At 42.3% G+C, this 27789-nt stretch overlaps 1 protein-coding gene across 2 annotated transcripts in view; it reads left to right on the forward strand.

The window, feature by feature from the left end:
• Window positions 1-27789, forward strand: part of ptprn2 (protein tyrosine phosphatase receptor type N2) — a 956995-nt gene that overhangs the window by 585544 nt on the left and 343662 nt on the right. The gene's annotated exons all lie outside the window — the stretch shown is intronic.

The raw sequence follows: 27789 nt of genomic DNA on the forward strand, positions 1-27789 counted from the left end.
TTGTCCTGTACTTAGTCCTGTGGTGTAAATTCAGCAGGTTGGCATCTCATTTTTAGGCATACCTGGTGCTGCTCCTGGCATGCCCTCCTGCATGGTTCATTGAATGAGGATTGATCTCCTGACTCAATGGTAATGGTAGAGTGGAGGATGTGCCAGACCATGAAGTTATAGATTGTGCTTGAATCTAATGCTGCCTCTGATGGTCCACAGCATCTTTTGCATGCACAGTCTTTTGCTCGAGCTCTTCAAAATGTATCCCATTTAAAATGGTGATAGTACCACACAACATGACGGAAAGTATCCTCCGTGTGAAGGTGATACTTCATTGCCACAAAGACTGTGTGGTGGCCACTGATACTGTCATAGACAAACAAGATTAAGTAAGTTTCTTTTTCCCTTCTTGCTGGTTCGCTCACCACCTGCCACGGACTCAATCTGGCAAATACATCCTTGAGGATTCAACCAGCTCAGTCAGTCGGTGCCACCTAGCCACTCTTGGTGACGAACATTGAAATCCCCCACCCAGCGCATTTTCTGTACCCTTGCCACCCTCAAGACTTCATCCAAATGTATCCAGCATGGAGCAAGAGCTTTCCTTGTCCACTCTTGATATGACCTAGACACACAGAAACACAGAAGATAGCAGCAGGAGGAGGCCATTCAGTCCTTAGAGCTGACTTCGCTGTTCATCACGATCATGGCTGATGATCCAATTCAATAGCCTAATCCTGCTTTCTCCCCATAACCTATGATCCCATTAGCCCCGAGTGCTACATCTAGCTGCCTCTTGAATACATTCAATGTTTTGGCATCAACTGCTTCCTGTGGTAATGAATTCCACAGGCTCACCACTCTTTGGCTGAAGAAATGTCTCTTTATCTCCATCCTAAATGGTCCACCCCTAATCCTCAGACCATGACCTCCTGGCCCATTGGAACTCCAGTAAAAACGATCCTAACCTAGTCAACCTCTCTTCATACGCCAGTTCCACCATGCCCCGGGATCAGCCTGGTAAACCTTTGCTACACTCCCTTGAGAGCAAGAGCATCCTTCCTCAGAAAAGGAGACCAGTTTATGCTCTTGCTGCGATGCAATCAATGTTGAGGACTCCCAGGATCACTCCTTCTTGACTGTCCCAATGGGACAAGGCATGTCTAGGGATGGTTATGGTAGTGTCTGGGACATTGTGTCTAAGAAATATTTCTGTGAGTATGATGTCAGGCTGTTGCTTGACTAGTTTGTGAGACAGCTTTTCCAATTAAGACAAACCCTGCTCCCTCCAGATGTTAGTAAGGAGGATTTTGCAGGGATGACAGGGCAGTTTTTGTCATTGCTGTTTTTGGTGCCTGAGACAATGCCAGATGTTCACTCTGGTTTCATTCCTTTCTTCAGACTTTGTTTTTTGGTAGTTTTTTACATGACTGAATGGCAGTTCAGTGAGCAGCTAAGAGTTGCCCCCTTGTTGTCATCATATGTAGGCCAGATCACGTAGTGATGGCACAATCAACAGTTGTCACTTGGTCACCATGAGGTTAGCTTTTAATTCCAGGATTTTATAAATTCATATGACAATACATACTGCGGTGGGATTCAAACCCATGTCCTCAGAGCATTGTTAGTTGCAGGGTGGCCTGGTGGCTCAGTGTTTAGTACTGCTGCCTCTCAGCGCCAAGGACCTGGGTTCAATTCAAGCCTCAGAAGGCTGTGTGGAGTTTGCACATTCACCCTATGTTTGCACGGATTTTCTCTGGGTGTTTTGGTGTCCTTCCATAGTCCAAAGATGTGCAGGTTAGGTGGATTGGCCATGCTAAATTGCCCATAATGTCAAGGGATGTGCGGGCTAGATGGATTAGCCATGTGAATTACAGGGTTACAAGAATGGTGGGGAGTGAGTCTTTGTGGGATGCTCTACAAATTGTATGAACCCAATGAGCCAAATGGCCTGCTCCCACACAATAGGAATTCTTTGATTATTTGGAGAAATTGAGGACTGCAGATGCTGGAAAAAACACAGCAGGTCAGCATCTGAGGAACAGGAGAGTCGACATTTCGGGCATAAGCTCTTCATCAGGAATGTTTATCATTTCATCAGGATAATCTGTTCATTGCCGTTGTCACCACGTTCCCATTGAAATAAGAGAGTAAATTTCTCCCAGTCACTCTCAGCAGGTTACAAAACATCCAAAGCAATTTCCAAATGAATTTCTTTTCAGTCAAGGCTCTTGGCACCTGTCAACTAGATGTATGTCTTGCCAATGCTCCTATTGTGACAGAATTCCCAATAGCCATCCACACACCAGTGAGCTCTTATTTCATGACAGTGTACTTATTTGTGCCAATGAGTTATCCTCACTCTCTCATCACTAACATCTTGAAGTTAGAATTACTTAATAAAATTAAGATGGAATTGTGGTGTTGCTTTGACAATCTTATTGCAACCTATCTAACATGCTCATCCCCCTCAGTTTTACTCTGTTCATATCCAGGGTAATGCCCCCTGTACTCCCTTTTCAAAAGCACTAAAAGTTTGCAGAAAAACATTACCTTGGGAATAATGCCTGTTTCAAAACATGACTGTACTTGTTCGTGAAAGCACCATTATACTGCTGTAGGGGTTGTGACATAATCTGTAACAAGAGAAGGATACCTGGCAAGTCAATGTGCATCATTTGAATGTTGCTATTTCAGTGCAGACAGTACATGGCACATTTTACAGTGCCAGACAGTCACGTCTTTATATCAGCTGAAACACACTTGTACAGAGAGGATATGTGATTAAGTCCCTGCATGCTTCTGTCCTGGAGCTTGCACCAAGACGTGTAGAGCTTTCTGATCGAAGGCTTCTCAAGGCTGAGAGAGTTATTCTTTTGAACTCCTCCATTCTTGTTCCTTCTATTGCCCTCCTTTTTTTTGTAAAGAGCAGATAAATGTACTTTAAGCAAATACTACCTTTTTTAGGTGAAGGCAGCAGCACAGTGTCATTCCTGCCTTAATTAATTGTAAGATATCCCACAGTGAACAAATTTGTCAGGATGTTAGGGAATATGTTGAGTTTATGACACATCCTGCATTGCAACAGTGACTACATTCCATACAGGAATTAACTTGTCATGTGTCTTGGGACATTGTGGAGTTGCAAATGGCATTACATCCACAAGGTCTTTCCTAATATGTGTCATGTGCCAGTGTGAATTGTGGCAGTCAGTCTGCAATAGGGTTTCTCAAGTAAAACAAGCAATTCATTTATTTTTCTCAATACGTTGTTGTACAAATTCCCAATCATGGTCATTACTTCTTTTTTATGCTATAGACAGGTGGAGGATCACTTCAGGACTTGTTGATCTGGTGATGAACGCTTATATGTAATTTTGCAATAACATATGAATAAGAGCTTATATTTCTTACTTAATATGCATTTCACTATTCTTCTCAGGTTTTCCAGGTTTTATCCCCACTTACAGTGTAGATCACCCTCATTTCCCTTAATGTTTTGCAAGTGGCACCGTGTCATACCTTTACACAGTCTGAAGTGATCTGTAGCTTTTAATCAATGGGCATAATCATTACATTCAAAATGACACCCATTCAGACAACCAATGTCTACTTCTATTCAATTCTCCTGCCAATCTCATTTGTATACATCAAAGGGAGAGTCTGATATAATGGGGAAATGGCTAGCTGGCAATATAGATTAAAGTGTGAGGGACACAGGTTCAAAACCCACCATGGTAGTTAATGAAGTTTAAATTCAATTAGTAAATTTGCAATATAAAATTAAATTCATTAATAGTGACCAAGATAACTGGTGTCAAATTCTGAAACATCCATCTTGCTCACTAATGTTCTTTAGGGAAAAATATGCTATCGCGATAAAAGTTCATGATTTATTATTAGTAGTATTTGGATACTTGGGTTCTGATGTGGACAGAACCTCACATAACTTCAAGTTTGATTTGGTTTCTTTTGTTGCTTATGGTAAGATGTTTTAATTTCATTTTGTGTTCTGTGAGTGGTGCTGAGTTGTCTGAAGTTTGTTCATGGGTAAGATGAGGCTTTTAAGAAACCCTTGATGTGAGTGATTCCATGGCTTCATGGTTCCATGACACAATGAGACAGTGACAGAAACAGATGCTTTTTAGAGAGAGAGAGAGAGAGAGAGAGAGAGAGAGAGCCATCCAGAAGTTCAGTGAGTGTACGAGTTTCTTTCAGAGTGAAATGGCCTTATACTAGCAACAGTGCAGTTTAGCCTCCAGCAGAACAGTTAAGGCAGGAGGAAGAAATCCTGAGAAGCTCCAACAACAAAAGATGGTGAAAGAAGTATTTAGTGAACTTGTGCTAAAATATGTTAGACTTCTTAATAGGTTGTCTTAAAGATCTTATGAAGAAACTTTACTTAAAGAAAATAGTATTGAGTGAATGCAGAAGTTTGCTGGAAATACTGTCAACTGCAGTTGAGCCAACTAAATGAGGATTTTTAAAGTGGAAACTGTGATATTTCACCAAGATTTGAGTATCTGGAAGGTTGTTATTGAAAGGACATGAGGTTGAATCTTCATTGCTGATAGCTTTAATGCGACCATTTCAAATAATTCTCATAGTATAATCAGTTTCTTTTCTTTTTGTGCATAATAAACTTTTGATTCTTTTGCCAGAACTGCATTGGCAGCCTCTTATAAATATTTCAATGGCTAGCCATCAACAGTAGCTAAATTATGAAAGGGAAACTTATGGTCTGACAGTGGGATCTGACTTGTCAAGTATTGCCATCAGGTGTTATCATAACACTTCCCTTACCAGTTGTCACATCAGCCTATTTGCAATTCTTTTGTCTCCATGTGTGATTCCAGACCCACAGCAATGTGTTTGACTCTTAACTGTTGTTCAGTATAAGGGCAGTTAGTAATGGGAATGAATATTGGCCTTATTGGTGATACCCGCACACAATAGAAGAAAGAAAGAAAATAATTGCATTCTGTGAGTACAGGAAATCACTGAACTCACACCATATATTCCTTGTTTAAATGAAAGTGAAAGTTTCAACTCACCTATCATTCATGTGCATGGTCAATGTGTTTAAGGACATGGAAACTACTCAATCTTTAAAGTGACAACAAATTTCATGAAGAGTGCATTTTAAAAATGCAAAAAATGCATGGCTTGGAAGATGGCTACCCAAGTTCACCTTAACTGTTTTCTGTGACAGAGAATTCCATAGGCTCACTACCCTCTGGATGATGAGATTTCTCCTCATCTCAGTCCTAAATGGCCTACTCCTTATCCTTAGACTTTTACTTCTGAACTGCCTGATCTTCTGAAATATTCTTCCTGTGTTTACCCATCTACTCCGGTTGGAATTTTATAGATTTCTGTGTGGTCCCCCAAGCCCTTCCATTCTTCAAATTTCAGGTGTTTATCCAGTGTCTCTTTATGTAGGTCCTACCATCCAAGGAATCAGTCTAGTAAACCTTCGTTATACTCCCTTCATCCCCACAACATCCTTCCTCAGATAAGGAGACCAAAACTGCACACAATACTTCAGGTGTGGTCTCACTAAGGCCGTATACAACTGTAGATATCCCTGTTCCTGTACTCAAATCCTCTTGCTCTGAAGGCCACCATACCACTTTACTTCATCGCTGCCTGCTCCACCTGCATGCTGATGTATGAGGACACCCAGGTCTCATTGAATCCACTCTGTTCCCAATCTCTTGCCATTCAGTTAATAATCTGCCTTCCTGTTTTTGCTACTAAAGTGGATAACCTCACATTTACCCACATTATATTTCACCTGCCTCACACTTGTCCTTCATTCAACATGTTAAAATCACACTGAAGCATCTCCACTCCGTCTTCATGGTTCATTGTCCCACCCAACGTTGTGCTGTCTGTAAACTTGAAGATGTTACATTTAGTTCCCTCATGTAAATCTTTAATATGGATTGTGAAAATCTGTGATCCAAGCATTGATCCCTGCAGTACCCACTAGCCACTTGGAAAGTGACCCACTTATTCCTGTGCTTTGTTTACTGTCTGTCAATTAAGTTCACATCTTAATACCGCAGCAAACTTTGTTTTGACTGGCACCTTATAAACCATCAGTCTCCAAAGAAAGGCAAAAATTAAAGACCTCAAATACCAGACGTTTACTGTATTATCGCAATGGCCAATAGTCAGTTGAGGATGTGAGTAAGAAAGCTGTCTGCCAGTAAATTTTATTTAAGGCAAAGTTGCATTGTTACTTAAGTGATTTATACTGTAAATAAAGTATTACAGTGATGTGCATACCCCCCTGCATTATGTCCATTACTTAGTGTTATGTGGACTGCTTGATCAACTGGAATATTTTTTCTGAAAATGTGTAGCTGGAAAAGCGCAGCAGGTCAGGCAGCATCCAAGGAACAGGAAATTCGACATTTCGGGCATAAGCCCTTCATCAGGAATGAGGAAAGTGTGTCCAGCAGGCTAAGATAAAAAGTAGGGAGGAGGGACTTGGGGGAGGGGCGATGGAGACGTGATAGGTGGAAGGAGGTCAAGGTGAGGGTGATAGGCCAGAGTGGGGTGGGGGCGGAGAGGTCAGGAAGAAGATTGCAGGTTAGGAGGGCGGTGCTGAGTTCGAGGGAATCGACTGAGACAAGGTGGGGGAAGGGGAAATGAGGAAACTGGAGAAATCTGAGTTCATCCCTTGTGGTTGGAGGGTTCCCAGGCAGAAGATGAGGGGCTCTTCCTCCAACCGTTGTGTTGTTATGTTCTGGCGATGGAGGAGTCCAAGGACCTGCATGTCCTTGGTGGAGTGGGAAGGGGAGTTAAAGTGTTGAGCCACAGGGTGGTTGGGTTGGTTGGTCCGGGTGTCCCAGAGGTGTTCTCTGAAGCGTTCCGCAAGTAGGCGGCCTGTCCTCCCAATATAGAGGAGGCCACATCGGGTGCAGTGGATGCAATAGATGATGTGTGTGGAGGTGCAGGTGAATTTCTGGCGGATATGAAAGGATTCCTTGGGGCCTTGGAGAGAAGTAAGGGAGGAGGTGTGGGCGCAAGTTCACTGCCCTCCTAACCTGCAATCTTCTTCCTGACCTCTCCCCCCCCACTCCACTCCGGCCTATCACCCTCACCTTGACCTCCTTCCACCTATCACATCTCCATCGCCCCTCCCCCAAGTGCCTCCTCCCTACCTTTTATCTTAGCCTGCTGGACACACTTTCCTCATTCCTGATGAAGGGCTTATGCCCGAAACGTCGAATTTCCTGTTCCTTGGATGCTGCCTGACCTGCTGCGCTTTTCCAGCAACACATTTTCAGCTCTGATCTCCAGCATCTGCAGACCTAACTTTCTCCTGGAATATTTTTTCAACTGGTACACTCCTAATTCCATAGGTGGCAGTTAATAAAGTGCTTGCTGTACATTTTTTGTAAGAAAAATTCAGACTTATGGTACTTCAAAACCCAGTAAGGAAAATGTTCCGATTGTGGCTAGGAAAAGAATTTTGAAGATTGGGTTAAATCAAAGGAAGCCCTAGAAAGTTGTCATAAGTGTCCAAGTCTAGCAATTAGAAAAATTTTAGAACTCTGGAAAGGAGGAGCAAGAAAATAGATTCAAAAGTGGAAAATGAAGATGAGTGTGAACAAGTGAGAAAAAACATAGACTGTGAAAGCTTCGAAATGTATGAGAGAAGGAAAAGATGATCAAATGTAACTGTGGGCCCATTATCAGCAGAGTCTGGAGAATTTATAATGGGGAATAAGGAAGTGGGAGAGCAACTAAACAAATACTATAGGTGGCTGTAGAGATGATAGATACATTGGTGGTCAACTTCCAAAACCATATAAGACTTAGAATGATCTCTGCTGATTGGATCATGGCAAATGTAACCCGCACCATTTAGGAAAAGAATGTGAGAGAGAAAATATGGAACTACAGATTTGTTAACCTTGGATCAATTTTGGGAAATTCATAGAATCCCTGGAGTGTGGAACCAGGCCATCTGGCTCATCCAGTCCAAACCAACCTTGCGAAGAGCATCCTATGAAGATCCAGACAGTCCCCTTTCCCATTTCCCATGGCTACTGCTCCTAGTCTGGACATCCCTGGACACTATGGGAAATGTTTCATGGCCAATCTATCTAATCTGCACATCTTTGGACTGTGGGAGGAAACCAGAGCAAACCCATGCAGACACAGGGAGAACATTCAAACTCCACACAGACAGTTGCCTTAGAAGTGAAGCAGCTGTGCTAACCATTGAGCCACCAAGCCACCCAAATTGCTAGAATCTATAATAAAAGATGCAATGACATTACACTGAGAAAATAATAGCAGGATTGGACAGAATTAACATGGACATATAAGAAATAAATCACGTTTAACAAAGCTGTTGGAGATTTTTGACAATATTATTAGCCGAATAGAGAAGGGGAAGCAGTGGTTTGCTGTGCTTGGATTTTGAGAAGGCTTTCCAATAAGGTCCCATAGAAGTGGTTTGTGAACCAGATTAAAGCACATGGAACTAGGAACAATGTATCGGATTAAGAACTGGGTAATTGACAAAAGAAAGCGGGTAGGAATAAATCTTTGATTTGGCAGGCTGTGGCTAGCAGAATACTGAAAGAATCAATGCTTGGGTCCCAGCCTCTCACAACATGCATCAGTGATACGGAGGCGGGGATTAAATGCAATAATTTCAAATTTGTAGATGATATAAAACCAGGTGTGAGTGGGAGTTGTGAGGAGGATAGAAAGACATTCCAAGGGGACTTGGAGCGGCCAAATGAGTGGGCAACAATCTGACAGATGGAGTACAACGTAAAGGAATGTAAGGTAGGAGAGACAGAAATGCAGAGTATTTCTTAAATGATGAGAGGCTGCAAAGTGTTGAACCTCAAAGCAAATTAATGACATGTAAACGGAGCACCTGAAAGTTAACATGCAGGTGCAGCTGCAAATACGAAGGCAAATGGTACGTTGGCCGTTATTACAAAAGGATTTGATTATAGGATAAAAGGTATTTTCCTAATGTAGAACTTTGGTGAGAATGCATGTAGAGCATGGCAAGCTGTTTTGTTATGTAATGCAAGATATACTTGCTGTAGGGTGGATGAAACTTTTTAAAATGTATTTGTGGGATGTGGCCATTGCTGGCTGGCCAGTGCATATTGCCCATCCCTAATTGCCCTTGAGAAGGTGGTGGTGAGCTGCCTTGCAGGCCCTCTGCTGTGGGTTGACCCACAATGCCCTAAGGGAGTGAATTCTAGGATTTTGACCTAGCGACAATGAAGGATTGGCGATATATTTCCAAGTCAGGATGGTGAGTGGCTTGGAGGGAAACGTGCAGGTGGTGGTGTTCCTGTGTATCTGCTACTTCTGTCCTTTTAGGTGGAAGTAATCGTAGGTTTAGAAGGTTCTGTCTGTGAATCTTTGGTAAATTTCTGCAGTGCATCTTGTAGATAGTACACACTGCTGCTACTGAGCGTCTGTGGTCAAGGGATGGATGTTTGTGGATGTGGAGCCAATCAAATGGCTTTGTCCTGGATGGTGCCAAGCTTTTTAAGTGTTGTTGGTAGTTTATCAGAGTGCACAGCCCAGCAGCTCCATGAAGGCAGGCTCTTCATGAGAGTCTTGAACTTGGAGGCTTTTGACGCCAATGATACTTCAAAGTCAGAAGTATCTGAAATAAAGTAGGTGAGCTTGCAGCATGAAAAGGGTACCTGGGACTTTGATGTTGTGGCAGTTTTGGAGCATGGATAAAACAGAATCAGAAATGGATGTTGCAGGTCCCAGGGTTTAGATCTTTCATTAAGAACAGGGAAGGCGATAAAAGAGGGGGAGATGTGGCCTTGTTAGTCAAGGACCATATAACGGTGGCTGAAAGAACTTTGACGTGGACTCATCTACTGAAGTAGTATGGGCTGAGGTTAGAAACAGGAGAAGAGATGTGACACTGCTGGGAATTTTTTATTGGCTTCCATAGAGTTCCAGGGATGTGGAGGAGAGGATCGGCAAAACAAGAGGAATAGGGTGTTCATTATGGGGGACTTTAACTTCCCCAACATTGACTGGAAATGCTATAACTATAGCACATCGGATGGACCAGTTTTTGTCCAATGTGTGCAGGAGGGATTCCTGACACAGTATGTCAAAGTGCTGACAAGAGTGGAGGCCACACTGGATCTGTTGTACTTGGTAATGAACCAGGCCAGGTGTTTGATTTAGTGGTAGGTGAGCACTTTGGAGAAAGTGACCAAATTTGATTACGCTTAGTTTAGTGGTGGAAAGGGATAGGTACATGCCACAGGGCAAGAGTTATTGATGGGGGAAGGGCAACTATAATGCGATTAGGCAAGACTGAGGATGCATAAAATGGGGTAGCAAAATGCAGGGGATGAGGACAGTCGAAATTTGGAGCTCGTTAAAGGAACAAATATTGCGTGTCCTTGATAGGTATGTCCCTGTCAGACTGGGAGGAAGCAATAAGGTAAGATTTACTACAGAAATTACATCTCTTGTTGAGCAGAAGAAGGAGGTTCATGTGGCGATGAGAAGAGATGGTTCAGATGAGGTGATGAAGAGTTATAGATTATCTAGGAAGAATTTAAAGAGAGAGCTAAGAAAAGCAAAGAGAGGACATGAGCAGGTAGAATAAAGGAGAACCCTAAAGCTTTCTAAAGGTATGTGAAGAATGAAAGAATGACTAGGTTAGGAATATGGCCAGTCAAAGACAGAAGTGGGAAGTTGTGTGTGGACACTGTGGAGATTGGAGAGGTACTAAATAAATATTTCTCATTGGTTTTCATTCAGGAAAAGGAGAATATTGTGGAGGAGAAGAATGAGATGCGAGATATTAGACTAAACAGGATGGAGGTTTGTAAGGAAGAGGTGTTATTAATTCTAGAAGGAGTGAAAGTAGACAAGTCCCCTGAGCCAGATGGGATTTATCCGCGGATATTCTGGGAGACTAGGGAGGAGGTGTTGGAGACTTTGACTTTGATCTATGAGTCGTCATTGTCTACAGGTTTAGCACCAGAGGACTGGAAGAATGCAAATGTTGTGCCCTTTTTCAAGAAGGGCAGTAGAGATGACCCAGGTAATTATAGACCAGTGAGCCTTACATCTGTTAGAGGAGAAGTTTTGGAAAGGATTATGAGAGATAGGATTTATAATCATCTAGCAAGCAACAATATGATTGGGGATAGTCAACATGGTCTCATCAAGGGCAGGCCATGTCTCATAAACCTCATTGAGTTTTTTTGAAAAGGTGACCAGCATCTGGATTAGGGTAGGGCAGATAATGTGGTATACATGGACTTCAGTAAAGCCTTTGATAAGGTTCCACATGGTTGGTTGTTGGAGAAAATACAGAGGCATGGGATTACGGGTGATTTAGCATTGTGGATTAGAAACGGGCTTTCTGTAAGAAGGCTGCGAGTGGTGATTGACGGAAAATATTCAGCCTGGAGTTCGGTTACTAGTGGTGTGCCACAAGGATGTGTTTTGGGACCACTGTTGTTTGTCATTTTTATAAATGACTTGGATGTAGGCATACGTGGATGGGTTAGTCAGTTTGTAGATGATACTAAAGTAGTGGATAGTGTGGAAGAACGTTGCAGGTTGCAGGGGGACTTAGATAAACTGCAGAATTGGACTGAGAGGTGGAAAATGGAGTTCAATGCAGTGGATTGAAGTGGGATCTTGGAGACCATGTACATAGTTCCCTGAAAGTTGCCAGCCAGGTTGATAGTGCTGTTAAGAGGGCATACGGTGTGTTAGGTTTTATTGGTAGAGGGTTTGAGTCCTGGAGTCATAATGTCGTGATGCAACTGTACAAAACGCTAGTGCTGCTGCACTTGGAATATAGTATACAGTTCTGGTCACATCATTACAGGAAGGATGTGGAAGCATTGGAAAAGGTGCAGAGGAGATTTACCAGGATGTTGCCTGGTCTGGAGGGAAGGTCTTGTGAAGAAAGACTGAGAGACTTGAGTTTGTTCTCATTGGAAAGAAGAAGACTAAGAGAGGATTTGATGGAGACATACAAGATGATCAGAGGATTAAAGAGGGTAGCCAGTGGAAGTCTTTTTCCTAGGATGATGATGTCAACTTGTACAAGGGGGCATAGCTACAAATTGAAGGGTGATAGATTTAAGGCAGATGTCAGAGCAGGTTCTTTACTCAGAGAGTGGTAAGGCCGTGGAATGCCCTGCCTGCCAATATAGTTAACTCAGCCACATGAGGGAGATTTAAACAGTTCTTCGACAAGCACATGGATGATGATGGGATAGTGTAGGGGGAAGAGCTTAGATTAGTTCACAGGTCATTGCAACATCGAGGGCCGAAGGGCCTGTTCTGTGCTGTGTTGTTCTATGTTCTGTGTTCTATGTTACACTGTAGGGGGATGAATGACTGCAACCATAGCTGAGGCCAGAGGAGCTTCACCTTCATTTCTGACATACCTACAGCCTTGGGCCACCTTACCTTTGACATTTTATTCACTGCTCAATAGCCCCCACTTCTGGCTGTGGGGCAGCCGCTGTTCGCAGCTGTGAGCAGTCTGCGTGGGCAGGATCCTTAATTGGATGATGATCAATAGAGATGGGCTATCTGAGGAGGCCACCTCGCCCAGTGTATCCATTGGTGATTCTTGAGAGCTCGGGATCTGATACGTGAAAATAGTCTTGAGAAGTTTCCATTGAGAGAGAACACTTTGCATCTTTAGTCTGCCCAGTCCAACAGGTCACTGTTTTAACTTTGCAAGTCAACTTTCCAGGTTGATACTTTGTAAATAAATAAATTGATAGGGTTTGTAGATTAAGTGTCAAATGCCTTTGGTAAATTTGTTCCCAACAAGTCTGCCGTGTTTGCATGAAATAATTTCAGCCTCATCATTCTATTCTTTTCCAAAACATTTCTTGCCTCCAATTTGCAGCCACCTAATGAAGGGCATCTCTTCTTTGGGATATGAGTGTCAGCAGTAACAACAATCTCCCTAATCAACACTGGAAATCAAAGCTGCTTAAGCAGACTACTTAGGAATTACTGACAGGCTCATGGTTTTGTATTCCACTAACTCAAAAGTGTAATGTTTCGGGATTTAATTATAAATGTGTCATTCAGCATTTGCTTAAATGGACAATCACCAGCAGAAGAGTCCTTAACTTACTTGAAAAGTGAGCGAGCGTGATTGCAGGACAATCCTGCCACCATCAAAGTGGAAATCTGTGAGTGGTGCAGAAGGAAATGTAATTCCCATTGGGAAATCAATAAATTAGAATATCTAAAATTTTGTGGCATTTAAAAAAAAATGGAGACAATGCAATGATTGAGAAGGTAGATATAATATATGAGTTAGGAAGAACAGCAAGTCATTCAGCCTCTTGAATCCGTTCCTCTTTCAAACAGATCATGGTTGGGCTGATTATTCCACATTCCTACCTTCCTATGATAAGCTTTCAACCCCTCGCTTATCAAATGTTTGTCTACCCCTGCCTTAAAGACTCTGCTTTTATCGCCTTTTGAGGAAGAGAGGTCCAAAGACTCATGATCTCCGTGAGAAATCTTTTCATCATTGTGTGTGAAATAGGTGACCCGGTCTTTATAAACAGTGGTCCTTCTTTGACTGCTCTTTATTTTGACCAAAGCTTACCATTATGGCTGTGAGATTGGGCTCCTTGATGCCATTAATATGGGTGCTTTGGAAACACCAACAGGCTATAGGTCTTTGTAACGATTATCATCAGACTAGCCTTTTATTCTAGATTTTTATTGATTTCATCGTATGTCATTGTGGGATTCAAACCCACTGCTTTCTCTCACTGAATTCCTTTCCAAGTGTGCCTTTGTCGTGTGTGTGTGTGTGTGTGTGTGTGTGTGTGTGTGTTTTTAAATAGAAGATGGGAGTATATAAGAGGATTGAAGTTTTAATGTCTTAAGTTATATGCTTGGTACCAGTTCCGAGAAAGGGTCACTGGACCCTAAATGTTAACTCTGATTTTTCTCCACAGATGCTGCCAGATCTGCTAAGCTTTTCCAGCAATTTCTGTTTTTGATCCTTTCCACCATTGCTAACAGCCTCTAACTTAAACATACTCAAAAACTGACCTTTCCTAGCTCTCTGGGCAGAGAATTCCAAAGGTTCATAACTCTCTGAGTAAAACAAAAATGTTCCTCATCTCTGTCCTAACTGGCATCTCCTTGCTTTTAAATTATGCCCCCGATTTTAAACTCCCCAACCCCCAGGGGAAAACAGCTCAACTGCATCTAACCTGTCTACCTTGTAAGCATTGTGTGAGTTTCAGTGAAATTACCTCTCAGTCGCACAAAGGCTTTGAAATCGATAAGGAGGAGATATTGGATAAACTTTCAGTACTTAACTTTGATAAGGGACTGAGAGAGGTTGAAATACATCCAGGGCTATTGAAGGATCTAAGTGGAATAATGGAGGGATTGGCAATTATCTTTCAATCCTCCCTGCATTCAGATGTGCTGCTGAGGAGGAGAGGTCCTATGTAATATTTAATGAGGAGGTTTACCACTGCGGGCTGCATTCTCAAGCAACCTGTCTCTAAGAAGATTCTATCCTGATGAACCAGGGGCTATTAACTAGCAGAGAACAAAGGAACGTCTCACTGGTTTTACCTGTTATTCTAAACTTTATGAAAAATGACTCTGAAAGGAAGTGCGCTTACAATTAAACCTGTTGGACTATAACCTGGTGTTGTGTGAATTTTAACTTTGTACACCCCAGTCCAACACCGGCACCTCCAAATCATCACAATCCCTAGACTTGGTAGAAAGCGGTACCTATGGTGCAATGATCAATTAGGTTAGATTAGATTTATTGTCACATGAAAATAAAAGTGCAGTGAAAAGTGGTAACAGACTCAGGGGTCTCTGTCACTGGCTCCGGGGTCTCTGTAACAGGCTCTGTGTCTCTGTAACAGGGCTCCGGTGTCTCTGTAACAGGCTCTGTGTCTCTGTAACAGGGTTTTGGGGCAATGTAACAGGCTCCAGGGTCTCTGTAATGGGCACTGGGGTCTCTGTAATGGGCCCTCTTGTCTCTCTAACAGGCTCTGGGGTCTCTGTAACAGGCTCTGGGGTCTCTTAATGGGCCCCCTTGTCTCTCTAACAGGCTCTGGGGTCTCTGTAATGTGTCCCCTTGTCTCTGTAACAGGCTCTGGGGTCTCTGTAATGGGCCCCCTTGTCTCTCTAACAGGCTCTGGGGTCTCTGTAATGTGTCCCCTTGCCTCTGTAACAGGCTCTGGGGTCTCTGTAATGGGCCCCCTTGTCTCTCTAACAGGCTCTGGGGTCTCTGTAATGTGTCTCCTTGTCTCTGTAACAGGCTCTGGGGTCTCTGTAATGGGCCCCCTTGTCTCTCTAACAGGCTCTGGGATCTCTGTAATGGGCCCTGAGGTCTATTTAATGGGTTCTGGGTGTCTGATGGACTCTGGAGTCTCATCTATGGGCCTTCGCCTCTGCCACGATCACAACTGCTGTGCCTGAGCTGGAACCTTGGGCCTGGGGATGCCCGGGTTCCATACCTCCTATACCCCACCTGCCCCCTCCTCCAGACCCTGCCGCCAATCTGCCATCCGTCCCTTCTGCCGACTCCTCCATTCCTTCAGGTGTCCGGGCCTAGCTGCAAAAGAATTGGAATTCATGTCAAATCTTTCTGTTTTGCTTACGACACTCAGGCGTCACATAATGCCCGGCCAAATTGATGTAAATGTTCGCTTTTATCAAAAGCTTTCCTCTGTTCCATTCTCACACCTCCCCTCCTACTCAGTGTCTGTCCTTTGTTCCAGGCACCCTTTGGGTATTTGCCTTGTCAGCATGGGAAGTGCAGCGTAAACAGCCTTGTTAGGATTGATTTCTATAGCAAATGACAGATCGGCTGCTGATAAATAAACTGAAAGTCACCTGTCAGGCTTTCAAGTGCTAATCAGAATTTCTGGATTACTGTCAGTGAAGCCACAGATTTTTTTTTACCAAATTTCTTTTGACAGCCATTGTGAGCTTGAGGAAAGTCACCAGAGATGAATTTTGTCAGCTGGCTAGATCTGTTTATTTGTTGGATCATTTAATATTTATGGAAACAGTTACTTTACCTGAAGCTGGAATGTGGTGCCTGCCAAGTTCAGATGAGACCGTTTCACCCAAATATTTGTTCAGTTTGTTCATCTGGGGATTTTCTCAGTCAATCACACTGCTAATTAGGTTCTCTCAAATCTTTGCGATCTCAAACCTGAGCTGTTCACAGCATCTTACGTGGGGCTTTTTTGCATTTCCTCCCTCTTGCTGTTTAATTGCATCCATCGTTATCAAGACTCTGCTGAGGATTTGGGTGGGGTGTAGGGCTAAAGGGGTGAGGGAGAAGGAACATACGTTGCTTTTTCTACTGCTTCAGTCTGGAATTAGCATCCCCTTGCATCTATATAGTCTTCAGCCCTCAGAATATGTTTGACTCTATCCTTTATCACTGTGTTATTTGTTTGGTCGAGGGTTTTAGGAAGCTTCTTTAGTTAGCATTGTCAGTGACCTTAATTTTGTAGTTTGAACAAGAAGCAAGCAATTGTAAAATTGCTTATTCTTGGAAAATTTGGAATTAGTTTTTAACTCGGGAATTCCTCAGTCTTCGACGTGATACAGCCTCAGTGAGTATTCTAACTGCAAGGCAGATGTTAAAACATTTGCAATGAAACTGTTTGCTTTGAGTGAATAGATTTCCAGAACTGGCATGGTGTTGAATAAAATTAGCAACTGTAGCACATAAACCTCGGCGAAAGTGAAGACTGCAGATGCTGGAGGTGAGAGTCAAGAGTGTGGTGCTGGAAAAGCACAGCAGGTCAGGCAGCATCTGAGGAGCAGGAGAATTGACGTTTCAGGCAAAAGCCTTTCATCATGATTCCTGATGAAGGGCTTTTGCCCGAATTGTCAATTCTGTTGCTTCTCGGATGCTGCCTGACCTGCTATGCTTTTCCAGCACCACACTCTCGGCACATTAAATTAGGCAGGTTTCACAGGGCAGCATAATGGAATCTTTTTGTATAGAATGCTTTGAATTAAAAAGTTTTAACCATTAATATGACAAATAAAAGAGCAACAGCCTTCAAACAAATCACGTCCATACCTTTAGAAATAGGAAGATATTAAAAGAAATGCCATTGAAAAACACAGATTCTTTTTCATCATCCACAACACGTCTGGAAAAGATAATCTGGGCAGGTTACAAAAAGATTTGGTTTGGTACAGTGTCTGATATCCATTCTAAATTCGACACAACCTCTTTTTAGGGAAAATGTCGATATAATTTGAAATATTCTATGTTCAATCTTGTGATGGCAGTTAAAAGAATTTCTACGTTTTTTCACAGACCCTCCAAAACTGCTGAATTCCAAGCATTCAGAGGATGAAATTCATCTTGTGTATATAAGAACAAAGCATTCATTAATGATTTAGTGAGGCTATTTTAACACCCTCCCTGATCCCCTTGATTTTCCTTTTCCAATCACTTAAATTATGTGCAAATTACCCAAAAGGAAGTTTTAACCTGGAAAAAATATATGTCATTGAAGAAGACAATTTGACTTAATATGCCTGTACTAGTCCTACTTCTGTATCAGTCTTTCTACCTTGAATCCCACTCTCACACTGTATCTCTAATTCTTTAATATTTTTCCTTTTCAAGTGTTCACCATATTAAATTTCATGATTTTAGCAGCTTTGGCTATAAGCCGGTTGTAGTTAACACATCCCTTGTTCCAATCACCCCTTGAGTGGGGTAAAAAAATCTAGTCTCCTTGTTATGCCTTTCGAGCTAATTTTATTGACGTGGTCTAATCTTCACTGATGATTTCTAACCTATGAAAACAATCTTATATGTTATGTATTCGCAAATCCATTTATTTTTAAACTTCCATCTAATTGTATTTAACTTTCTCTGGTCTAATGAATAGTTTTTGAGTTGTTATTCCTGGTATTGGCCACATAAATATATATTTCAGCTATTTCATTGGTACAATATCCTTTCAATAATGGGAGATGTAAACTGTAAGGAGCCAATGATAGAATCACATGGTACAGAGGACACCCTTTGGCCCAACAAATCATACTGCCAAAGCTACACTAAATTGACATTAGTTCCGCTTCCCAGCACTAGGCCCATTGCCTTGAATGTTGTGACATTTCAGGTGCTCAACTATTTTTTAAAAATGGTGAGGTTATTCACTTCGGCTATCCTCCCAGCTAGGGCAGTCCGGTCTCCCACCACACTCTGGGTGAAAAAATTCTCCTCAAATCACCTCTAAACCTTCTGCTTCTCACTTTAAAATTACGTCCCAATTGAATGGTTTTCATATTTATTTTCTTTTTTCTATCCTCAAGATATGGATGTTGCGTGAAAGACTAGCATTTATTGCCCATTTCTAGTTGCCATGGATACTAATGTATGGCTTACTGGGGCACCTGATAGGCTAGTTAGGAGTTTATGTTAAATGAGTGTCAGAGAACGGCCATAGTGAAAGAGCATCTGATTTCTTTCTCTGAGCAATATTAGGGAACTAATTGACTTTTCCAGGCAATCGAAAAGATTCAAAATGATTTTTTTTGCTTATACAATGCCGATGTTTATTAGGGTTCTTGTGTTGCAGTGGTAGTATCCCTACTCTGAGCAATAAGTCCCAGTTTCAAGTCTTGCCTACTCTGTCCTAATAACATCTCTAAATAGTTTGATTAGAACAATACCAGCAGGTTTTTAAATTGGATATTTAGGGGATTTGAACTCACTTCCTCAATATTACTAGTCTTCAAAACTATTTTACTCCTATATACTTAGTCCTCCTTAGTACAAAATCATACTTTCTAGTCACATATTTTACAACCATTTTCTCTTAAGGTCCTGTTTTTACCTAGATACCTATATTCTCACAATTGTTTTCCACTCCATTTACTATTTAGGATATATCTGTATTGCATGAAAAAATATTTTTGCTCTTAATGATTTTTGTACTCATCAAGCTGAGGGATATCAGTGCTAGACTCAATGGGCTGACTAATTTAGTCCTGTTTCTATAATCCCCCAGAAGCCTAACCCCACAGCAATCCTATGAAAGAAGGTTGAAATTGAGTTGAAAGAAAAACCTTTAAAATATATCAAAAAAATTCAAGTGCAAGAAGTGTTTCTGAATAATCACCATTTCAAATTGGCTCTTACAACTTGAAAGAAAACTAACATTTGCGTGTCCATTCCACTTTTGGATACAGGATACCTGCTGCGCATTTCAAAGATTTTCTGCTTGTCACACCTTAATGCACATTAGACTGGAAATTACTGTTGGCAACTATCAGAAGTTTCAGGTCCAGCTTGAATATTATATTACAGCAGAGCAGTAAGTCAAAATGAAAAAAGGTCAAGATTTTCATTTTGTGTTCCAGAGCAACTTTAGAATTGGTCCCCTGAAAATTTGAATGTGCACTACTCATGTTGGGTGACAAGAGTAGTTTTGAAGACCAAACGATATAGGAATAGGAGTAGGTCATTCAGTCCCTCAAGTCTGCTCTGCTATTCAATAGGATCATGGCTGATCTGACATTCCTCACCTCCACTTTCATAGTTATAGAGTTACAGAGTCATACAGCACAGAAACAGACCCTTCAGTCCGTGTCGACCATAATCCCAAACAAAATGAGTCTTACCTGCCTGCATTTGGCCTATATCCCTCCAAACGTTTCATATTCATGCACTTGTCCAAATGTCATTTAAACATTGTAACTGAACCTGCATCCATCACCTCTTCTGGAAGTTTATTCCACACATGAACCACTTACTCTCTGAAAGAATTGCCCCTCATGTCTCTTTTAAATCTTTTTCCTCTCACGTTTAAAATATGCCCCCATTGTCTTGAAATCACCCATCACAGGAAAAAAAACCCTGCCATTCACCTTATCTATAATACTCATGATTTTATAAACCTCTACAAAGTCGCCTTCAATCTCGTACGCTCCAGTGAAAAAAGGTCCCAGCCTGTCCAGCCTCTTCTTATAACTCAACCTGCCTTTTCCCCTGTAACCCCGATTCGCAGACTGATCGAAGGATCTGTCTATTTGTATTTTGAAATTCAAATGGTGTCCTTGTCTCCTGGACACTTCTCACACACTGGATGCTGAAGGTTCCAGGCCATGTTCTCACTTAACCCACACAGTTCTGCACATGGGAAATAGCTGATAGGATCCCACCAGTGCTATTTAAAGGAAGCATCAATTTCTTGCAGGTGAGTTACTGCTAGATTAATGCTGAGTTTTTATGATTGTGCAAGTGGTGGGTGCTTTCTGGAGCTCGTAGAAGTTGCTGACCGTGAGGTGGCTGGTGTGGAAGGACATAGCCTTGATGTCATATCCTCCACCCTCCTCCGCTGAGGGATGGTTCTTGCATGGGAGTGGTGAGATGCCTATTAGTAAGGATTATTACTTGTTAGCTTCTCATGTTGCTTGACTAAAATGCAGATTCCTATTTTAACCACATACTGGATGGAAACTAAATGCTGAGAATTCCACACAAGGAAGTCAGAGCATGTTCCAGGTGACTCCAGCTCACTGCTTGATCCTCCAGAGTTCAATACTGGGCATGTGACCCCCTTGTCAAGTGTGTTGCTGGGAAAGCATAACAGGTCAGGCAGCATCTGAGAAGTAGGAGAATCAACATTCCACGCATAAGCCCTTCATCAGGAATGAGGCTTGTGGGTTGGGGCTGAGAGATAAATGAGAGGAGGGTGGGGTGGGTAGTTGAGAAAGCAATAGGTGGATGAAGGTGAGGGAGTAGGTGATAAGTCAGAGGGAGGAGTGATGGAGAGTTGGAGGCTTGCGACTGGGATAATGTTGGGGGAGGGGAAATGAGGAAGCTGTTCAAATCCACATTTATCCGTGTGTGATTGCAGGGTCCTAAGGTGTGTTGGTCTGAGTATGTCAGGAGTCCATTGTTAATCTGAATGTGGTCCACAGTCCATCACCTTGGGACCCAGCAACCACACATGGATAAATGTGGATTTCAACAGCTTTCTCATTCCCCCTCCCCCAACATTATCCCAGTCCCATACCTCCCATTCATCCCTGCCCTCTGGACCTGTTCATCACTTCCCCCCCGACCTATACTCCCTCACACTCATCCATCTATCGCTTTCTCAGCTACGCCGCGCCACCCCACCCCCTCCCATTTATCTCTCAGCCCCGGCCCACAAGCCTAATTCCTGATGAACAGCTTATGCCTGAAACGTGGACTCTCCTGTTCCTCAGATGCTGCCTGATCTGCAGTGCTTTCCCAGCAACACACTTTCGATTCTGATCTCCAGCATCAGTAGTCCTTTCTGCCTGTGACTCCATTGTTTCAGGGCACTCTACATGGGCAGCTGCCTCATGTACCCCACATCCACAGACTTTGGCATTTGACACATGCTCGCTTCTCTGCACCATCATGGCAAATCTTGGATCCAATTACAGTATGATTCTATTTCTTCTAATCCAGTCTTACGGGATCAGACACCCAGATCACAGATTGAACCAGCCTGCATCTCATCTGTTCTCTCAGTGCTCCCTCTCCTTGTGCCTACCTGCAAGCTCTCAGCATCTATGCCTCATCTTGCCTTGTCCTTTCTATTTTGCCATGCCTTACCTTACCTACATCGCCCAGTGCAAATATCAGTTACCCATGCATGGTGAACATAGAACATAGAACAGTACAGCACAGAACAGGCCTTTCAGCCCACGATGTTGTGCCGACCACTGATCCTCATGTATGCACCCTCAAATTTCTGTGACCATATGCATGTCCAGTAGTCTCTTAAATGTCCCCAGTGACCTTGCTTCCACATTAATAAAAATTACAAACAGTAGAGGCCAAAGGACAGAGCCCTGTGGAACACCACTCACCACTGACTTCCAGGCGGAATATTTTCCTTCTACTACCACTCGCTGTCTTCTGTTGGCCAGCCAATTCTGTATCCAGACAGCTAAGTTCCCCTGTATCCCATTCCTCCTGACCTTCTGAATGAGCCTACCATGGGGAACCTTATCAAATGCCTTGCTGTAGTCCATATACACCACATCCACAGCTCGACCCTCATCAACTTTTCTAATCACATCCTCAAAGAACTCGATAAGGTTTGTGAGGCATGACCTGCCCTTCACAAAGCTGTGTTGACTGCATTTAATCAAGCCAAGCTCTTCCAGATGGTCATAAATCCTATCCCACAGAATCCTTTCGAACACCTTGCAGATGACAGACATGAGATTTACTGGTCTGTAATTGCCGGGGATTTCCCTATTTCCTTTCTTGAAGAGAGGAATTACATTTGCCTCTCTCCAGTCCTCAGGTATGACTTCAATGGAGAGTGAGGATGCAAAGATTTTCGCAAGTGGCGTAGCAATCGCCTTTCTCGTTTCCCAAAGCAGCCGAGGACAAATCTGGTCCGGGCCTGGCAACTTGTCAATCTTAATGTTTGACAAAATTTTCAGCACATCAGCCTCCTCTATCTCTATCCATTCCAGCATGCACACCTGCTCTTCAAAGGTTTCATTCACTACAAAGTTCATTTATTTTATAAAAACAGAAGCAAAAAACTCATTTACCTCCTCAGACTCCACACACAAATTCCCTATGCTATCCCTGATCAGTCCTACTCTTTCTTTGACCATTCTCTTATTCCTCACATAAGTGTAAAATGCCTTTGTGTTCTCCCTAATCCGTTCTGCCAAGCCTTTCTCGTGCCACCTCCTGGCTCTCCTCAGACCATTGTTGAGCTCCTTCCTCGCCTGCCTGTAATCCTCTAGAGCTGAGCTTGACGCTAGCTTCCTCCAACTTAGGTAAGCTACCTTTTTCCTTTTGACGAGAAGCTCCATCGCTCTCATCATCCAAGGTTCCTTTATCTTACCCCTTCTTGCCTGTCTCAGAGGGTCATCTTTATTCATCACTTGCAACAACTGTTCCTTAAACAGTCTCCACATGTCTATAGTGCCTTTACCATAGAACAATTGCTCCCAATCCATGCTTCCTAACTCATGTCTAATCGCATCATAGTTTCCTCTTCCCCAATTAAATATCCTCCCATTTTGCCTAATCCTCTCCTTCTCAATAGCTATGTAGAATGTGAGACAGTTGTGGTCACTATCACCAAAATGCTCTCCCACCACAAGATCTGATACCTGCCCCGGCTCGTTTCCGAGCACCAAGTCTAGAATGGCCTCTCCCCTCATCGGCCTGTCAACGTACTGAGTTAGGAAACCCTCCTGAACACATCTTACAAAAACAGCTCCACTCAAATCTTCTGCTTGAAGGAAGTTCCAATCAATATTGGGAAAGTTAAAGTCACCCATTACAACAACCCTACTACATCCACACTTGTCCAAAATCTGCCGACCTATGCTTTCTTCCATCTCCCAGACTGCCAACTCTCGACCAGGTGCATAACAGTCTTCTAAATATGGTGGCAGTGCCAGGAAAGACGGTCTATTCTGGGATATCCCAGCAGTGGCATGTACGTCCAGCTACGACGAATGTAGAATCAGGCCAGTATTGGACAAGGGAAGCACTAATGGGGCAGGGTAGATGGTTAATGAGATGGTAATCCAATTTTTTTTAATGGGATGATAATGTGAGATAAGGTGCTAGACCTCATGGAGAATCCCTTCACAAAGCCTGGTGAAAATTAGACTTCTCCAAAATATCATAAGATTCAGCTCAATAACGTATTGTTCACATCATCGTTGCATGTGGGATCTTGCTGTGCATTATGTTTGCCTTTATGGCCACATTGACAAGACTTCAAAATGATTACTGATGAACATATGAACAAAGAGAAATCCCATCTGTCCCCTTGAAACTGTTCTGCCATTCTATAAGGTCATGGCTGATGTGATTGGAATCTTACATTCACATTCTTGATAGGGCTGTTCACCCCGTTGCGTAATAAGAATCTATCCATCTCTGCCTGAAATAGTTTTAAGAATTTTGATTTTCATCACCTTTTCAGGAAGCGATTTCCAAAGAATCAGAGCTCTCTGAGAGAAAAAAATTGTGTGATCTGTATCAAATTGTGGGCAGCATGGTGGCACAGTGGGCAGCATGGTGGCACAGTGGGCAGCATGATGGCACAGTGGTTAGCACTGCTGCCTCACAGCGCCAGAGACCTGGGTTCAATTCCCGCCTCAGGCGACTGACTGTGTGGAGTTTGCACGTTCTCCCCGTGTCTGCGTGGGTTTCCTCTGGGTGCTCGGGTTTCCTCCCACAGTCCAAAGATGTGCGGGTCAGGTGAATTGGCCATGCTAAATTGCCCGTAGTGTTAGGTAAAGGGGTAAATGTAGGGGTATTCCTGAGAAAATAGAGGCATTGCTGTGCTTTCTTGACCGTGGTGTCCACGTGGGTGAACCAGAACAAATTGTAGGTGATCGTCACATGCAGAAATTTGACGCTGTCGACCGTTTCCACCTCAGCACCATTGATGCTGACACAGGTGTGGCCTCCACTTCACTTCCTGAAGTCAATGACCAGCTCCTTCGTTTTGCTGATGTTGTTGGAGAGATTGGTGTCTTTACACCATGCTCCTTAGCAGAGAGTCATCAGAATCTGTGGAATGTTTGACTCTGTCAGCCTGTCATTAAATTCTAAAATCCAAGTGGTGTTTCAAATCAGTCCTTTAAGTCCTCCCTTTTCATAACATTACACAGAAAATTCTGAAGGGAAATATTCAGCCCAGCTGAACCACATGCGAGCTTATGCTCCACCAAAACCTTTAAACACCTTTCTTTATCTAACGCTGTCAACTTAATCTTCTATTCTTTGCTCCATCATGTATATATCTCACTCAAACAAAAATAATAATTGCTGAAGTTTCAGCTAAAAATGTTAACTCTGTTTTCTCTTAACAAATCCTGTCTGAATTTCACCAGCAATGTTTGGATTTGTTATTTCTAGATGTCCACGATCTACAGTTCTTTGTTTTAATTCAATGTTTACCTAGCTTCCTCTTAAATTCACTTATGCAACTCACCACAACTACCCGGTAAGGCAGGAAGTTCCACATTCTAGTCTGGATAAAAGGTTTTCTCCTGAATTCTCTATTGATTACCTTTTATTTATGATCTATAGTTTTGGTCTCATTTGAATCATGATTACTCTTTTCAGCATTGTATTGTCTAGAGGAAAGACTATTCAATCTTTCTGGATAATCATACTCTCTGAGTTCTGGTGTTATTCTCGTTAATTTTTTTGTATCTTCTCCTGTATACTTTTTTTATAATTTGGAAACAAAACTTTGCACTGTGTTCCTGCCAGGGTGTTTTTACAACCTGAACATACCTTCTCTGTCGTTCAGTTCTATCTCTTTAGAAATGATCCCAAGTCCTTTGTTTGCATTTTATATGATCTTGTTAATCTGTATCACTATCTGTAGTGATTCATTTTAATGAGTTAAAAGTCTCAGAGACCACCTTTTGGCTTTTGTTTGTGTCTTTGTTTCTTGAGAACAGTTTTGGTCTGCCTAGAAATTACTCAATTTAAAACAAAAACAGAATTTGCTGGAAAAGCTGTGAGGAAGGGTCACTGGACCTGAAACACTAGCTTTGATTTCTCTTCACAGAAGCTGCCAGACCTGCTGAGCTTTTCCAGTAACTTCTATTTTATTTTCTTTCTGACTTACAGCATCCACATTTCTTTCGGCTTTCACTTCATTTTAAAACTTGTGTTATGTATTGCACAACAAGGCAAAAAACTGCCTCAGAGGTTTTTTTCATTTTTATATGTAAAAAAGTTATAATTTGCCACAATAGAATTCAGTGGCTGGATTTGCCATTCTCGTCCTGGGAGTAACAACAGTGGGTCCCACCTTCCCCATCGCTAATTGTGCCAGACTCTAGCTTTAGTATCAAAGCCCCGGTTAAATGTCTTTAGGCCACACAGCGTACTGTAAGGAAATTCATGCGAACAGATTGAAAGCTAAAACGCTAGTATCAGAAACTAAATTAATGCAAGTGAGAATGAAAAAAAATCTAATTAAAATAATTTGAAAAATGGTTTTAAAATTGGTCTTGACACCAGCATTTACCAAGCTGTCATCAACAATACTGCAAGCTACACATTTAGATCAAGCGTTTAGAAACAAGCAGCATGTTTTTTTTAAGCTGGGAACTAATATTGACAAGCTGCTAATAGGCATATACACAGGACTGAAAATGCGTACTCTTCTTGGCTAATTACCAGGCTGCTCTACAGTAGAATGGTATAATCTGCGGAACTCCCAGCATGCGCTTTGATAAAGGAAAAAAAAGCCATTAATTTCTCCTTATTGTAATTTAGATCAGAGTTGAGACATACACAGTTCCTTTCAGGGTAGAATAACTGCTATTAGCAGCGCTGGCAAGATTATTCCTCTGAAGCTGCATGCTTAATTACATAGAATACTGCATAAATTGTCAAGTGCAAAGAATAATTTTGATAAATTAAAATACTAATTAAATAGGCCTTTGCAGAATTTTCAGAACATTATAGGGTTCAGCTCTTCCAGCCTATTTGCATATCCTTCATCTGGGGATTTTTAAGAAAAAGACATTTTTTTGCACGTGGGAGCATTCAAGAAAGGTTCTTGGACAATAATTTGGTTAAAAATTTAGTAACATGCTGTTTCCATTTTCTATTCCTCATATTTCTGTTCCTTGCCTCTCTAATTGCCTGTTTTGAAAGTGTTGCGTGATTAATTAACAGGCCAGGTTTAATATATATTTCAGACAATATTCTTGGTTTTAATTACAAACTGTAACTGTATTGAGTTTAGAAAATGTCTGTTTTACTTACGCGGTGTGATTTGTGAGTACAATTTTATGTACACAGAAAGAAGTTATTAAATGATGCAAGATAATGATTTAAATCTCTCTTTGCCCAAATGAATGAACGTCACTATTATATTACGGCAAGCAGTATATTTAGAAATTGGGAAAATTTCAGGATATTTTTGGACATGAAACATATGAGGGTGGCCTTTTTTTTGAGTGTTTCTCTGGTCACCTCACAAAATATTGAAGCCGCTGCAGTTTTAGTGTCACCGGTGTCAAAGGCTTGCGTAGTATTCATCTGTCCTTATATGCCTGCTCGGTAGTCCTGGTCTGCTCTTCCGCTACCATTATTGTATTCCTTCAGGGGATGTGAGCTCCTCGATCTACGCTAACCTTTATTATCTGTCCCAGTATTGTCTTTGAGAAAGTGGTAGTGAGTTGCTGCTGTCCTTTTGGTGTTGGTAGACCCACAATGCTGTTGAGGGGTGTGGGGTGCAGTTGTTCCAGGATTTTGATCAGCAACAAAACTGCTGATACAATTCCAAGTCAGGATGGTGACTGGCTTAAGGAGAATAGAGGATTTTTTTTATCTTTTAAGGGCCACTCCTTGCCTGACGTGAGGCATTGGTGATGGGGTCAGGAGGTGCCTCATTCAATGGTCTTCTTTCTAGACTGACCAACTCCCCCATTCCCAGGAGGTTCTCCCTCCCACTGTGGCCTCGCCATTGTTGTCATTTCCACCCAGACCTCATCTGATTTACCTGCCATGAGCTCTGCCCGGACTATGAGACCTAGACCGGGGGGATCTGTCTGCAGTCCCAGTCTGAGCCAACAATCTCACTGGCTCTGCTGCCACTACAGAGCTGCTGGCCATACAGATTGACTGGGAGCTGTCTGAAGTAAGTTATCTGCCCAAGTGGGGGCTAGAAGTCCCATCTCTGGCCAGGGATGTGGCTGTCCCAAACATCCTGTGTGACTTTTGCCTGGAAATCTGCC

The sequence above is a fragment of the Hemiscyllium ocellatum genome, chromosome 5 (genome assembly GCF_020745735.1).
Source record: "Hemiscyllium ocellatum isolate sHemOce1 chromosome 5, sHemOce1.pat.X.cur, whole genome shotgun sequence".
Lineage (NCBI taxonomy): Eukaryota > Metazoa > Chordata > Chondrichthyes > Orectolobiformes > Hemiscylliidae > Hemiscyllium > Hemiscyllium ocellatum.